The sequence below is a fragment of the Odocoileus virginianus genome, chromosome 9, assembly GCF_023699985.2.
Source record: "Odocoileus virginianus isolate 20LAN1187 ecotype Illinois chromosome 9, Ovbor_1.2, whole genome shotgun sequence".
Taxonomy (NCBI): Eukaryota; Metazoa; Chordata; class Mammalia; order Artiodactyla; family Cervidae; genus Odocoileus; species Odocoileus virginianus.
In genome coordinates, this window is record NC_069682.1 from 30,637,327 (window position 1) to 30,649,570 (window position 12,244).

Consider the following 12,244-nt stretch of genomic DNA (forward strand, 5'->3'; position numbering starts at 1 on the left):
ACATTTTGGAGTTAGAGCAGTATCTTTAAAAGTTAAGGTGAAAATTGCCTGTATGTTGCTGTATCTTACTGGTTTGTTTTAAAAAATAGTTTTATTGAGTTCCAATATACATACACTAAAATAAAAGTCAACAATAAAACGGTGTGAACAGCAACATTGCTTAGCATTGTTCTAAGCAAAACAAGCCAGACATTGAAGGTTATATACTGTATATGGTTGGTGCTTTTCTGTCTCCATTTGGTTTCCTTGAGGAAGCTGTGATTAATGCAATGCTTTTTTATCATGCTTTATAGTTTACTAAGTACTTTTTCATGTTTTCTCTACCCATTCTCGCAGGGATCTTCTGAAGTTTGTGTTGTTTCCTGCTTTACAGAGGATTGTACCACAGTTGGTTTAGGCATTCACCAGTCGATAGGCCTCTGGGTCATTTCCAGTTTCTGGCTGTTAGGAATAAAGCTGTTACGGATGTTCATGTAAGGCCTTTGCAAGGATTTATGCTTTCATTTTTCTTGGATAAATACCTAGAAGAGGAATTGCTAGATCATATATTAAATGTATGTTTAACTAAGAAATTGCCAGAGTGCTTTCCACAGTAGCGGTACTGCTCTGCATTACCACCAGCAGTGAATGAGAGTTCCCAGTTGCTGGTATCCTTGCCCTGCAAAATATCCTTAATATGTATTTAAAGCCATTCTGGTACAGGCATAGTGATACCTGGTATGTTTTTTTTTCCTCACTATTTATTTATTTTTGGCTGCCTCAGGGTTAGTTGCGGCAGGCAGGGTCTTCATTGCGTTGCGCAAGCACCACAGCCCTGGCCTCAGTAGTTGCCAGGCACTGGCTCTCTAGCTGAGGCTCTCGGTCTTAGTTGTCTGGTGGCATGTAGTACCTTAGTTTTCCCACCAGGGATTGAACCTGAGTCTTCTGCACTGGAAAGCAGATTCTTAACTACTTGACCTCCAGGGAAGTCCCTGATATCTGGTGGTTTTCATTTGCCTTATTTGAGTTTTGTTTAACAGCTTTATTGAGGTATAATTGCTGTAAAATAAACTGGACATATTTTAAGTGTGCATTTTGATGAGTTTTGACATAGGAGTAGGCCTGTAAAATCATCACCATTTTCAGGATAGCAAACATACCCATCTCTCGCCTCCTAATTTCCTTAAGCCCAAAGGTAATTCATTGCTCTTGTTCCCTGTTAACTATTTCTGTGTGCTTCTGATCTGCTTTGTGTCACAATTTATTACTTAGTATTTTCTAGAATGTTATGTAGATATAGAGTATGTGCTCTTGTCTGGATTTTTTTCACTCAACAAAATTATCTTGAGATTCGTCCAGTTTGTTGTGTATATCAGTAGTTTGTTCCTTTTTATTGCTGAGTGATATCCCATTGTGTGGATATTACACAATTTATGTGGTCACCTGTTGGTGATCATTGGGTTGCTTCCAATTAGGGGCTGTTACAAATAAAGCTTCTGTATACATTCATGGATAGATCTTTATATGGACATGTGTTTTTATCTTCTTTGGTAAATACCAAGGAGTAGAATCCCTGGGTCATATGGTTGATGTATATTTCAAGGTTTTAAGAATCTGCCCAGCTTTTCCCAAAGGAGTTGTACTGTTCTACAGTAGTAGAACAGTATTATGTCTACCAGCAGTATGTCAGAATTCTGGTTGCTCCACATTCTCAGAAATACTGGTATGGTCAGCCTTTTAATTTTAGTCATTCCAGTAGATGTGTGATGTTACTTGTGTTTTTAATTTGCATTTTCCTAACGACTAAAGATTTTGGGCATCTTTTCATAGACTTCTTTACAATCTATAAATCCTCCTCCTTGGATATGAATACTTGTCCATTCTTATCTTTTGCCCCCTTTTTGTTGGGTATTTGTCGTCTTATTGACTTCTACAGTTTTTGTGTATTCTGTGTATGTGTTCTTTGTTGGAGATAAGTTTGTGTCTGAGATATTTGTGACTATGTTCATAAGGGATATTGGTCTGTAGTTTTTCTTTTTTATAACTTCTTTTTCTGATTTTGGCACGAAGACACGCTGACTTCATAGAACTAATTGGGATGTGTTTTTCCTCTGTTTCAATTTTCTGTAAGAAGTTTGTTTAGAGTTAGTATTGTTTTCCTTCCACTTTGGTAAAATTCACCACTGGAGCCATCTTGGCCAGGAGTTTTCTTTGTGGGAAGATTTTTATAGACAGATTCAATTTATTTAATAAACATAGAATGATTTAGGTTATCTGTTTCTTAAGCAAGCTTTGGTAATTTGCCAAAGAAATGTATCTGGTTCATCTAAATTGATGAATTTATCAGCATAAAGCTGTTCATAATATTCTCTTATCTTCCTTTTAATGTCTTTAAGGTCTATAGTTATATTCCTTGTTTCATACGTAATGCTGGTTATTTGTGTTTTTTCTTTTTAGTTCTTGATCAATTTGGCTAGAGGATTGTCAGTATTACTGATCTTTTTGAAGAACCAGCTTCTGGTTTTCATTGATTTCCTCTAACATTTTTCTGTTTTCTCGTTTACTGATTTTTGCTCTGATCTTTGTCATGTCCTTTCTTCTGCTTGCCTTGGATTTAATTTGCTCTTCTTTAGTTTCTTGCAAGCTTACATCACTGATTTGAGACCTTTTTCTTTTATGATTGTTGGCGTTTGGTATATAAATTTTCTCTGAGCACTGCTATAGCTGCATCCCACAAACTCCGAGATGTCACCTTTTCATTTTCATCCAAATCAAATCTCTTATTTGGTTTTTTATTCGATCTATGGGTTATTTAAAAGTATGTTGTTGTGGAGTTGCCAGAGTACATTATTTATGTTATTCCAGTCCTTACAGATTTATTAAGATTTGTTTCATGGACTAGAATATAGTCAACAGAAAATGTATGTTTATAAGAAGTTACTGAACTAGCTGTACCATTTAGCATTCCCACTAGTACTGAATGTGTGTCCAGTTGTTGGTATCTTTGTCAGCCCTTGATATTGTCTTTGTTTTTAAAAGATAACTTTATTCTAATTGGTGGGTAGTAATACCTTGTTTTAGTTTGCATAATTGGTTTTTTAATGTTTTGTAAAACAAATATGAATGAGAAGAGTCATGTTTTTTATTTTTCCTTCCATGTTTTTATGTTACAGGACAGGAACCTGTAAGATAGCAGTCCCCAACCTTTTGGGCTCCAGGAGTTGGTTTCATGGAAGACAGTTTTTCCACAGACCTGAGCAGGGTGGTGGGGGCAGTGGTGTTGAGGCGGTAATGTGAGCCATGGGGAGTGGCTGAGTTCTTGTCTGCAGCCTGGGCATTGGTGGCAGAAGTAGTTCATCACTGTCTGTGTGCTACAGAAGTGCTACTTTTCAGTTTTCTAAAAGGCTGAATGTTTATCTGCCTTTCAATATTTACTTTTTAAGAGGATCTGTGAAAGCTGTGTGAGGATTGAAGTGATTTTTATAGTTTTGGGGTAGACTTGTATAAACTGATTTAAATTATAGTCTCCATTTTACATTCCCACCAGCAGTGCACATGAATTCCAGTTTCTCCACCTCCTCACCAACACTTGTTTTTTCTGTTGTTATTTTTACAGTAGCCACTCTCATGGATGTGGCATGGTGTCTCATTGTGGTTTGGATTTGCATTTGATTTGCTTATTGGCCATGTGTGTATATTCCTTGGAAAAATGTCTATTCAGGTCCTTTGCCTACCTGACTCTGCTTATTGCAATTTAATTTGAAGTAGATTGACATAATTTAAGCTTTATAATGAATACTTTTTTCTTTTTTTTTAAGTAAGTTACTGATGTCTGACTAGACCTTTGCAATGACCGCACCATAATAATCACTATATTTGTGTTTTTGTTTTGTGAGCTATATGTTTTTGTTTTTTAAGCATGGAATTAGGTTGAATGTAATAGTCATTTCAGAGAGTAGGAGGGTAATGTATGTAGTTGCAGAGGAATATCTGAGTTGGTCAGGGCAGGGTGGCAGTTAATGCTTGGGTAACCAGTGGAGTCCTGAAGTGAGTGGAGTTTTTCTACTAAAGTGAATTGTTAAGAGGATTAGAGGTCCTATAAAACTTTGTAAAGACCAAGTTTATGATTTTGTCTTTAACATGTAACAATGATTAGTGACGTGAACTGAGACCCTGGGCAATGGGTGCTTCCCCAGAGGGAAATCAAAGTGTTACAACAAGCACAGTGGGTCGGATGCCAGAGAGGCAAGATGAAAATTATGTGAACTGTAAAAACGATAATTTTTTTTAAGCTGGTTAGTTAATTTGGCTACTCGGTGATCGTGGCTTGCAGAATCTCAGTTCCCTGACCAGATTGAACCCCGGGCCATGGCAGTGAAATCCTGGGATTGTAACCACTAGGCCACTGGGGAACTCCCATAGCTGATTATTTTAGAAAGTTCTTAGTGAAAAATTAAAATGTGGGACTCAGGTGTTCAGGAACTAGGAGGAAGAATCCATAGACTGGAGTGCATGTAGATGGGAGTGAGAGCTGAAAAATGTGGAAGCCGAATGTTAATCATAGCTCAGTTCAGTTCAGTCTCTCAGTTGTGTCTGACTCTTTGCGACCCCATAAACTGCAGCACGCCAGGCCTCCCTGTCCATCACCAACTCCTGGAGTTTACTCAAACTCATGTCCACTGAATCGGTGATGCCATCCAACCATTTCATTCTCTGTCGTCCCCTTCTCCTCCGGCCCTCAATCTTTCCCAGCATCAGGGTCTTATTAAAAGAGTCAGCTCTTTGCACCATGTGGCCAAACTATTGGAGTTTCAGCTTCAACATCAGTCCTTCCAATGAACAACCAGGACTGATCTCCTTTAGGATGGACTGGTTGGATCTCCTTGCAGTCCTAGGGACTCTCAAGAGTCTTCTTCAACACCACAGTTCAAAAGCATCAATTCTTCCTCACTCAGCTTTCTTTATAGTCCAACTCTCACATCCATACATGACTACTGGAAGAAACATAGCCTTAACTAGACGGACTTTTGTTGGTAAAGTAATGTCTCTGCTTTTTAATATGCTGTCTAGGTTGGCAACCCACTCCAGTACTCTTGCCTGGAAAATCCCATGGACAGAGAAGCCTGGTAGGCTGTAGTCCATGGGGTTGCAAAGAGTGGGACACGACTGAGCGACTTCACTCACTCACTAGGTTGGTCATAGAGGAGTGGTTTTAAAGGTTCATGGGGAGCTACTATTCTATAGTTAGCGTTTGATGACATAGACTATGAAGGAAAAGGAAGTTTAACCTGTTGCATCAAGCAAATATTCTGTTTCTTAGTCTTTTTAATGAGTTTTTTACCTTTAGACTATCCTCATGGTATCCTATGTCATCTCATTAAAATTCTTTGTGTGTGAGTGAATCTGAAAGGATTAAAAGCCAGTTGAATGGTTTTTAGTATGAAAGGGCTTGATCAGAACTGTTCAGTAGAGTACTGAATTTACAAATTTTTTGGGAATGCAGTAGGCTCCTCATTTTCTGCTCTGTCTTTGGGTCAGTATTTATATTTCCATGTATAAGATGAGGTCACTTTAGAATGGACCTGGAGCTGTAACAACCACTGATAATGGAGAGCTCCTAGTACCTCTTAAATGTAATTTGTGTTTTGATGAGAAAAACATTATATAAAAGTAAACAGCAGATGGAATGTAAGTTTATTTAAAGTGGGACAGCATAATGTAAGTTACATTCATAGGAATGTCAGGTACGCATGATACCACTTTTAGTTTGAGTTACAGTTTAAGAAGACAGTTATCTAATGATAGGAAGCATTGAAGCCAAGCACATAAAAACCAGGTTGGGAGAATGTCACTACAGGCTCCAAGCTCATCTTGTATATTTCCTGCCCCAGCCCTTGAATCAGTTATTTCTCCAAAAAGCCTTGGTCCTTTTGTTTGGAGAATGGTATCAGAGACCAAGTCTGCGTGCTCTTGTGTGCTTGTTGCTGCTCAGGTGTCGTTTCTGCTGACAGCAGGGTTTGTGTGTGGTGTACTAAGCAGTGTAGACATATGTCTGTAATACTCGTTTGTGTAATCTGAATCTGTGGTAAACAAAGGGAGTTCACATTTCTGTTTCCAGGTCTAATCCGTTATCACAGAATCATTCTAGCTTTCTCCCTTGTATGTCTATAAATTCATATTCCAATATTGGGAAACTTGGCTCCCACCATCTATGTTCTGTATACTTAATTACTCAATTCCAGTGTGTGTATGCACATAGCAGTGTCGGAATTTTTAATTCATACCCCTACAGAAAATGTTGTTTATGTGTTAGCTATATGCAGTTCCTTTGTGTTCTTACAAACCTGACTTATTTCCACAGTAAGTGACGTCAGCCTCTGTGCCTCCATTCCTGCTCCGTTCAGTGAGGTCATTCCATATATGTGTAATACTGTTCCACCATCGAGTCACATCTGCGTCCCTGCTGGGATCCCTCGACCTCCTAAATGATTGTTTAGAATTTGCAAACATTGGAGTACATGCTTGTGTTGTAAAGATGAACGGGTTTTGACAAGTGCATAACGTATTGTGTACACCATTACAACATCATACAAAATAGTTTATTGACCTGAAAGAATCCACAGTGCTTCACCTGTGGAACCCTCCCTCCCTGCTTCCCACCCCTAGCAATCACTGTCTCTGTGGTTTTGACTTTTCCAGAATGCCACACAATAGAATCATTCTATATGTTGCCCCTTCGGTCTATGTATTTTTCTTTCACTTAGCAAAATATATCTAAGACTCACCTCTGTCTTCATAGCTCAATAGCTCTTTTCTTTTTATTACTGAGTAGTAATAAAAGGTCCGTCTAATCAAGGCTGTGGTTTTTCCAGTAGTCATGTATGGATGTGAGAGTTGGACTATAAAGAAAGCTGAGTGCAGAATTGATGCTTTTGAACTGTGGTGTTGGAGAACACTCTTGAGAGTCCCTTGGACTGCAGGGAGATTCAACCAGTCCATCCTAAAGGAGATCAGTCCTGGTTGTTCATTGGAAGGACTGATGTTGAAGCTGAAACTCCAATAGTTTGGCCACCTGGTGCGAAGAGCTGACTCTTGATAAGACCCTGATGCTGGGAAAGATTAAGGGCGGGAGGAGAAGGAGACAGCAGAGGATGAGATGGTTGAATGGCATCACTGACTTGATGGACTTGGGTTTGGGTGAACTCTGGGAGTTGGTGATGGACAGGGAAGCCTGGCGTGCTGTGGTTCATGGGGTCACAAAGAGTCGGACACGACTGAGCGACTGAACTGACTGACTGAAAAGTATTGTTTGTCTGGCTGTCTCACGGTTTATCCTTTCTCCTATTGAAAGACGTTTTGATTGCTTCCAGTTTCGGGCAGCTGCTCTGAACATTTGCATGCAGGACTTTCTGTAGAAATAAGATTTCAAATCATCAACCTTGATGCTAGATTGTGTGATAAGACAACATTCACTTATGTAGAAACTGTTAAATGACTTCGAAACTGGCTCCGCCCTTTTGCATCCCCACTAGCAGTGAGTGAAAGTTCCCATTGCTCTACATCCATATCAGCGTTTGGTAGTGTCAGTTTTCTGGATGTTAGCCATTCTAATAGTGGTACAGTGGTATCTCATTATTTCAGTTTGCTATTCCCTAATGACACAAAGTTGAGTATTTTTTCATGTGCTTATATTCTTTCATGATGTGTCTTTTCAGATTGTTTTCCATTAAAAAATTTGGTTCTTTTGTTGAGTTTTAAGAGTTCTGTGTATGTTCTGGATAAAAGCCCTTCATCAGACATCTATTTTACAGATATTTTCTCCTTGTCTGTGGTCCATGCTTTCATTTTCTGTATCTTTCACAGAGCAGAAATTTGTAATATTAATTTAATAAGGTCCTCTTTAATTTTCTCTTTTATGAATTATGCATTTGGAGGTACATTTAAAAATTCATCATCAAACCCAAGGTCATATTAGTTAGTTAAGTTTCTCAGTCGTGTCCAACTCTTTGCCACCCCGTGGACTGTAGCCCACCAGGCTCCTCCGTCCATGGAATTCTCCAGGCCAGAATACTGGAGTGGGTTGCCATTTCCTTTACCAGGGGATCTTCCCGATCCAGGAATCGAACCCAGATCTCCCGCATTGCAGGCAGATGCTTTAACCTCTGAGCCACCAGGGAAGCCCTAAGGTCATATTACTTCCTTTTAAAATTGGAATATTTTCGGAACTTCCCTGCTCTTCCAGTGGTTAAGAATCTGCCTTGCAATGCTGGGGTCAGGGACTCAATTCCTGGTTGGGGAACTGAGATCCCAGTTAACCATAGAGCAGCTAGACCTGAGCCCTGCAATTTAGAGAGTCCATGCCCAGCAATGGCAAGGTCCTGTGTGATGCATCGAAGATCTGTGTTGCAACTGAGAACCCAATCAGCCAAATAGATAAATATTTAAAAAATAAATTGGAATATTTTCCCACTCTTGTAACAATCCAAGAAAAATTTCTTAGGTCCCCCTCATTTCTGACTAAGGGAGACTTTCTGACATAGATCTTTCTGAAATACTACATGCAAGTATCACTTTTATTAAAAGATGCTTGCTCTCTGAAATACTTCTTTTGTTGTTTCCTCATTTTTGTTTCATATTTAAATCTGGTTTTGAATTTCCTTTATCAGTTTCTGCTTGACTGTGTTTTCTACTGCTTTTCAGTTAACTGATTATTTCCTGTATCCTTCCTGCTGTTCCTATTTTTGCTGTTTCTTTATGACCAGAATAGTTTATGATAGCAGTCAGTATATTTTGCTTGTCTTCTTTAGGCCTAAAGAAATACCTTATATCCTGTACATTTTTATTCTTAGAAAACAGGGATCACGCATTCAGAAGAAACCTTAGGATCTCTGTCATGGCCTATCGTTTCTTGTTAAGTGAATGATTTAAAGAACTATTTGGTGAAATACTTTCTTATTCTGGAACTTACGCTGGAGTTGTTTTTAACTTTTTTGTTGTGCTCATTAAAGTTTATTTGATTTCTTTAGTAGAGGCCTATTCAGGGAGTGTTAAACAAGTACTTGTAAAGCTGCTGGAGGACTTCCATGTCAAGAATTGGTGCTTAAATTGTGGTATTTTTAAGTGGATTGATACATATGTGAGGCTGTATTAGCATTTTGTTGTTCATGGTATTAAAATTGTTAAGCATGTAGTACATGCGTATCAAACTTAAATTGTCAGGTCATTAATTATGGATACATTTATCATAGTCCTCTTGAGACTTTGTTTACTTGTTTACTTCCTGTTGTACCAGGTAGGGATCTTATTCTGTGAGATGTAGTTGATTAAAGCTGATGTCCTGGGGGTGGAAGATAGCATTTGCTGAGCTGTGTAATTTGTGCTGGGAAAGAAATGAGAAAAATTGTAGACTGAAAGGAGGAGGCCATGAAGAGTTTAAAATAGCGTGGTAGAACTGTATCTGATTTGGTGGGGAGGAAAGTAAAAGCTCTAAACAGTTGTGTGTTTGTTCTTGTTGAAATACCAGGGGAAGGCCCTGGGTCAGAAGTGCTTCATGCCTCAAAGAGAAGCAGAGGTTGTTACTGGACAGTAGACGTGCAGAACTCTGTCCTAGTCGTTGGGTTCTTAGTAGTTGTGTGTGTATGTGTGTGATGAAAAAGGGTGGAGGAGTGTGGTGATGGGTGTAGAGCATATTTCAGTCAGTGGAGTGTTGTGTTCAGAGGGTGGTGGTGTTGAATGAGTAAGATGCTAACCAAAATACTTGAGAGGTTAAGATAGCAGGATAAACAGTAGTATGTAATAGGGCTTCCCAGGTGGCTCCGTGGTTAAGAATCTTCCTGCAGTGCAGGAGGCGGGAGTTCGATATCTGGGTTCGGAAGATCCCCTGGAGGAGGAAATGGCAGCCCACTCCAGTATTCTTGTCTGGGGGATCCCATGGACAGAGGAGCCTGGCGGCCGACAGTCCATGGGTTGCAAAGAGTTGGACCCAACTTAGGGACTAAACACCAGCAACAGATAACCTAAAGGGAAAAGAATCTGGAAAAGAACGTGTGTGTGACTGAATCTCTGTGCCGTACACCTGGAACGTGCACTATATTGTAAATCAGCTATGACTCAGTAAAGAATGAAAAAGGATCCACAGATTGGGGAATAGAGGAAGAAGCAAACCAAAATTAAAGCCATAAACCTCTGTTTTAATACAACTTTAAAAAATAAAAATAGCATAAGGTATCCACATATTTGCAGATCAGTTTCCCTTAGATCTCAGTTTTTAGAGTGTGTGTGTGCTGCCTGCTCAGTCATACTGTTGTTTAGTGGCAGTTGTGTCTGACCCTTTGTGACCCCATGAACTGTGGCCTGCTAGGTCCCTCTGTCCATGGGATTTCCCAGGCAAGAATACTGGAGTGGGTTGCCATTTCCTGAAGTACTTTAGAGCCATCCCACAATTTTATTTGTACGTATACTTTTTAATAGGGCTTTTCTCTTCATATTTGTTATGTTGACTTTTCTTAGACCTTGGATTGTAATACATAATTCCCGCGATATGACTTTCTAGAAGTTTATTATTTTAATCATCTCAGGGGCTTCCCACTTCACCCCCCACCCCCATTCCCTTGTAGCTCAGTAAAGAATCTGCCTGCAGTGCAGGAGACCTGGGTTCTATCCCTAGGTTGGGAAGATCCCCTGGAGGAGGAGATGACAACCCACTCCAGTATCCTTGCCTGGAAAATCTCATGGACAGAGGAGCCTGGTGGACTGCAGTCCATGGGGTCGCAAAGAGTCGGGCACGACTGAGCAACTAATGCTTGGTTACTTCCTTACTGTCTCGGTTCCTGTTATTCCCCCCTCCTGCCCCCCGCCCCGTGCCCTCTCTGGCTCCTGTCACCTGCCTTGTATCTAACTACCTGTTCTGTCTGCAGTCTTTGAACTGTTTCTCTGTCTTTCTCCGCAGTCTTTGAACTGTTTCCCTGTCTTTCTCCGCCCCGCAGTTCTCATTTCCTTTACAGTAATGAAAACTTTAGTCCGGGCGTCCCATGCTGAGTGCAGTGAAACTGCCTTATCATTCTCCCTGACTCCTCCTCCTCCTTATCTGTGTGGTCAGTGGATGCCTCTCACCACCCCACGCCCCTGCCCTTGCAGTTTACTCCTTACTCTTTACTTCCTTTGCTTCTTTCCTGCAGATCAGCGTCTGACCAGGTCTGCTTCACCTGGGAGCCCCTAACCTTCTGTGTATTCCCTTATTTGTTCAGTATCTTCAAAGGTGTTTCTTAAGTTGTTACTTCCTGGAAAGTAACAAATTGCCTGAGGATAAGTATTTCAGTGTGGAATTTTGAAAAGCTGTAGTGAAAAACTTTTCTGTAGGTAGAAGGATTAACACTCCTAGTGACTAATGTCCTGGCAATGCGTGAAAGTAAAGGCTGAATGATTGGAAGCTTAGAATTTCTATTTACCATGTCGGGAAGGACTGGGTGGATTTGGCAAGGTAGTTTCTGGCGGGGTAGATTCTGGATGTGGTGAAGTTTTAGGTGCCTGTTGGAACACCCAGTGGATCTAGCAGATGTATTCTACTTGTCTTTAATCTAGAAGACTCTCTCATTTCATGAAACTGATTGTTTAAAGCACTCAGGTGTGTTTCTCATAGAATGTCTCACATTCCAGATTTATTCCCCACCCAACAGTTTTTACAAAAGTTGTTTCTCATGTAATTAAAAATTTTTTAAAGTCATTTCTGTCAGGATAACTAAGGTGGAAATGAAGTTGAAACAAAGTGGAAATGAAGTTGGAGGGTCAGTGGGAAAGTATACTTTGTGGTTTTACGTGTTTGGAGGATGTTGCTGGACACAGCCCTGATGTGCAAAATTGTTGGTGTTCCTTACAGCTGTTGTAAAAAAAAAAAAAAGTCATGCATTGCCAGTAACATTGCCTTCCTTAGTCTTCTTTCAGCAATCCTGGTTAAAGTTGATGAAGTTTATTTTATTTTTTATAGGTTTAAATGTAATACTGGATGTTTAGTTCTTCTAAGGTACGTTTCTTATTTTTACTATTGTTTGAAACAGCATTACTATGTTAAACTCATTTTCCAAGTAGTTTGTTTCTACAAAGTAAATTTGAGTTGCAGAAACTGTGTAACTAGTTATCACCTGGGCTTTATCTGTTTCGGAGGATGTCGTCCTCAGGGTGTGGTGGTCATGGCACATACAGTGTCAGTGACGCCGTGCCCATTACTTGGGTGCTGAGGGAAATTGGTAGCCTGTTGTGGGACCTTGTG

The 12,244-nt window shown here is 39.9% G+C and overlaps 1 protein-coding gene across 8 annotated transcripts in view; it reads left to right on the plus strand.

Annotated features, from left to right (window-relative positions):
* The window catches only part of ARHGAP12 (Rho GTPase activating protein 12), a 119,276-nt gene that overhangs the window by 4,818 nt on the left and 102,214 nt on the right, over positions 1–12,244 (plus strand). The window contains exon 2 of one of the 8 annotated variants that reach the window (XM_070472131.1): positions 11,963–11,998. The exons of the other annotated variants lie outside the window; for them this stretch is intronic. The gene's annotated coding sequence lies outside the window, so the exon portion shown is untranslated. The remainder of the gene's footprint in view (positions 1–11,962; positions 11,999–12,244) is intronic. 8 annotated transcript variants of the gene reach the window in all.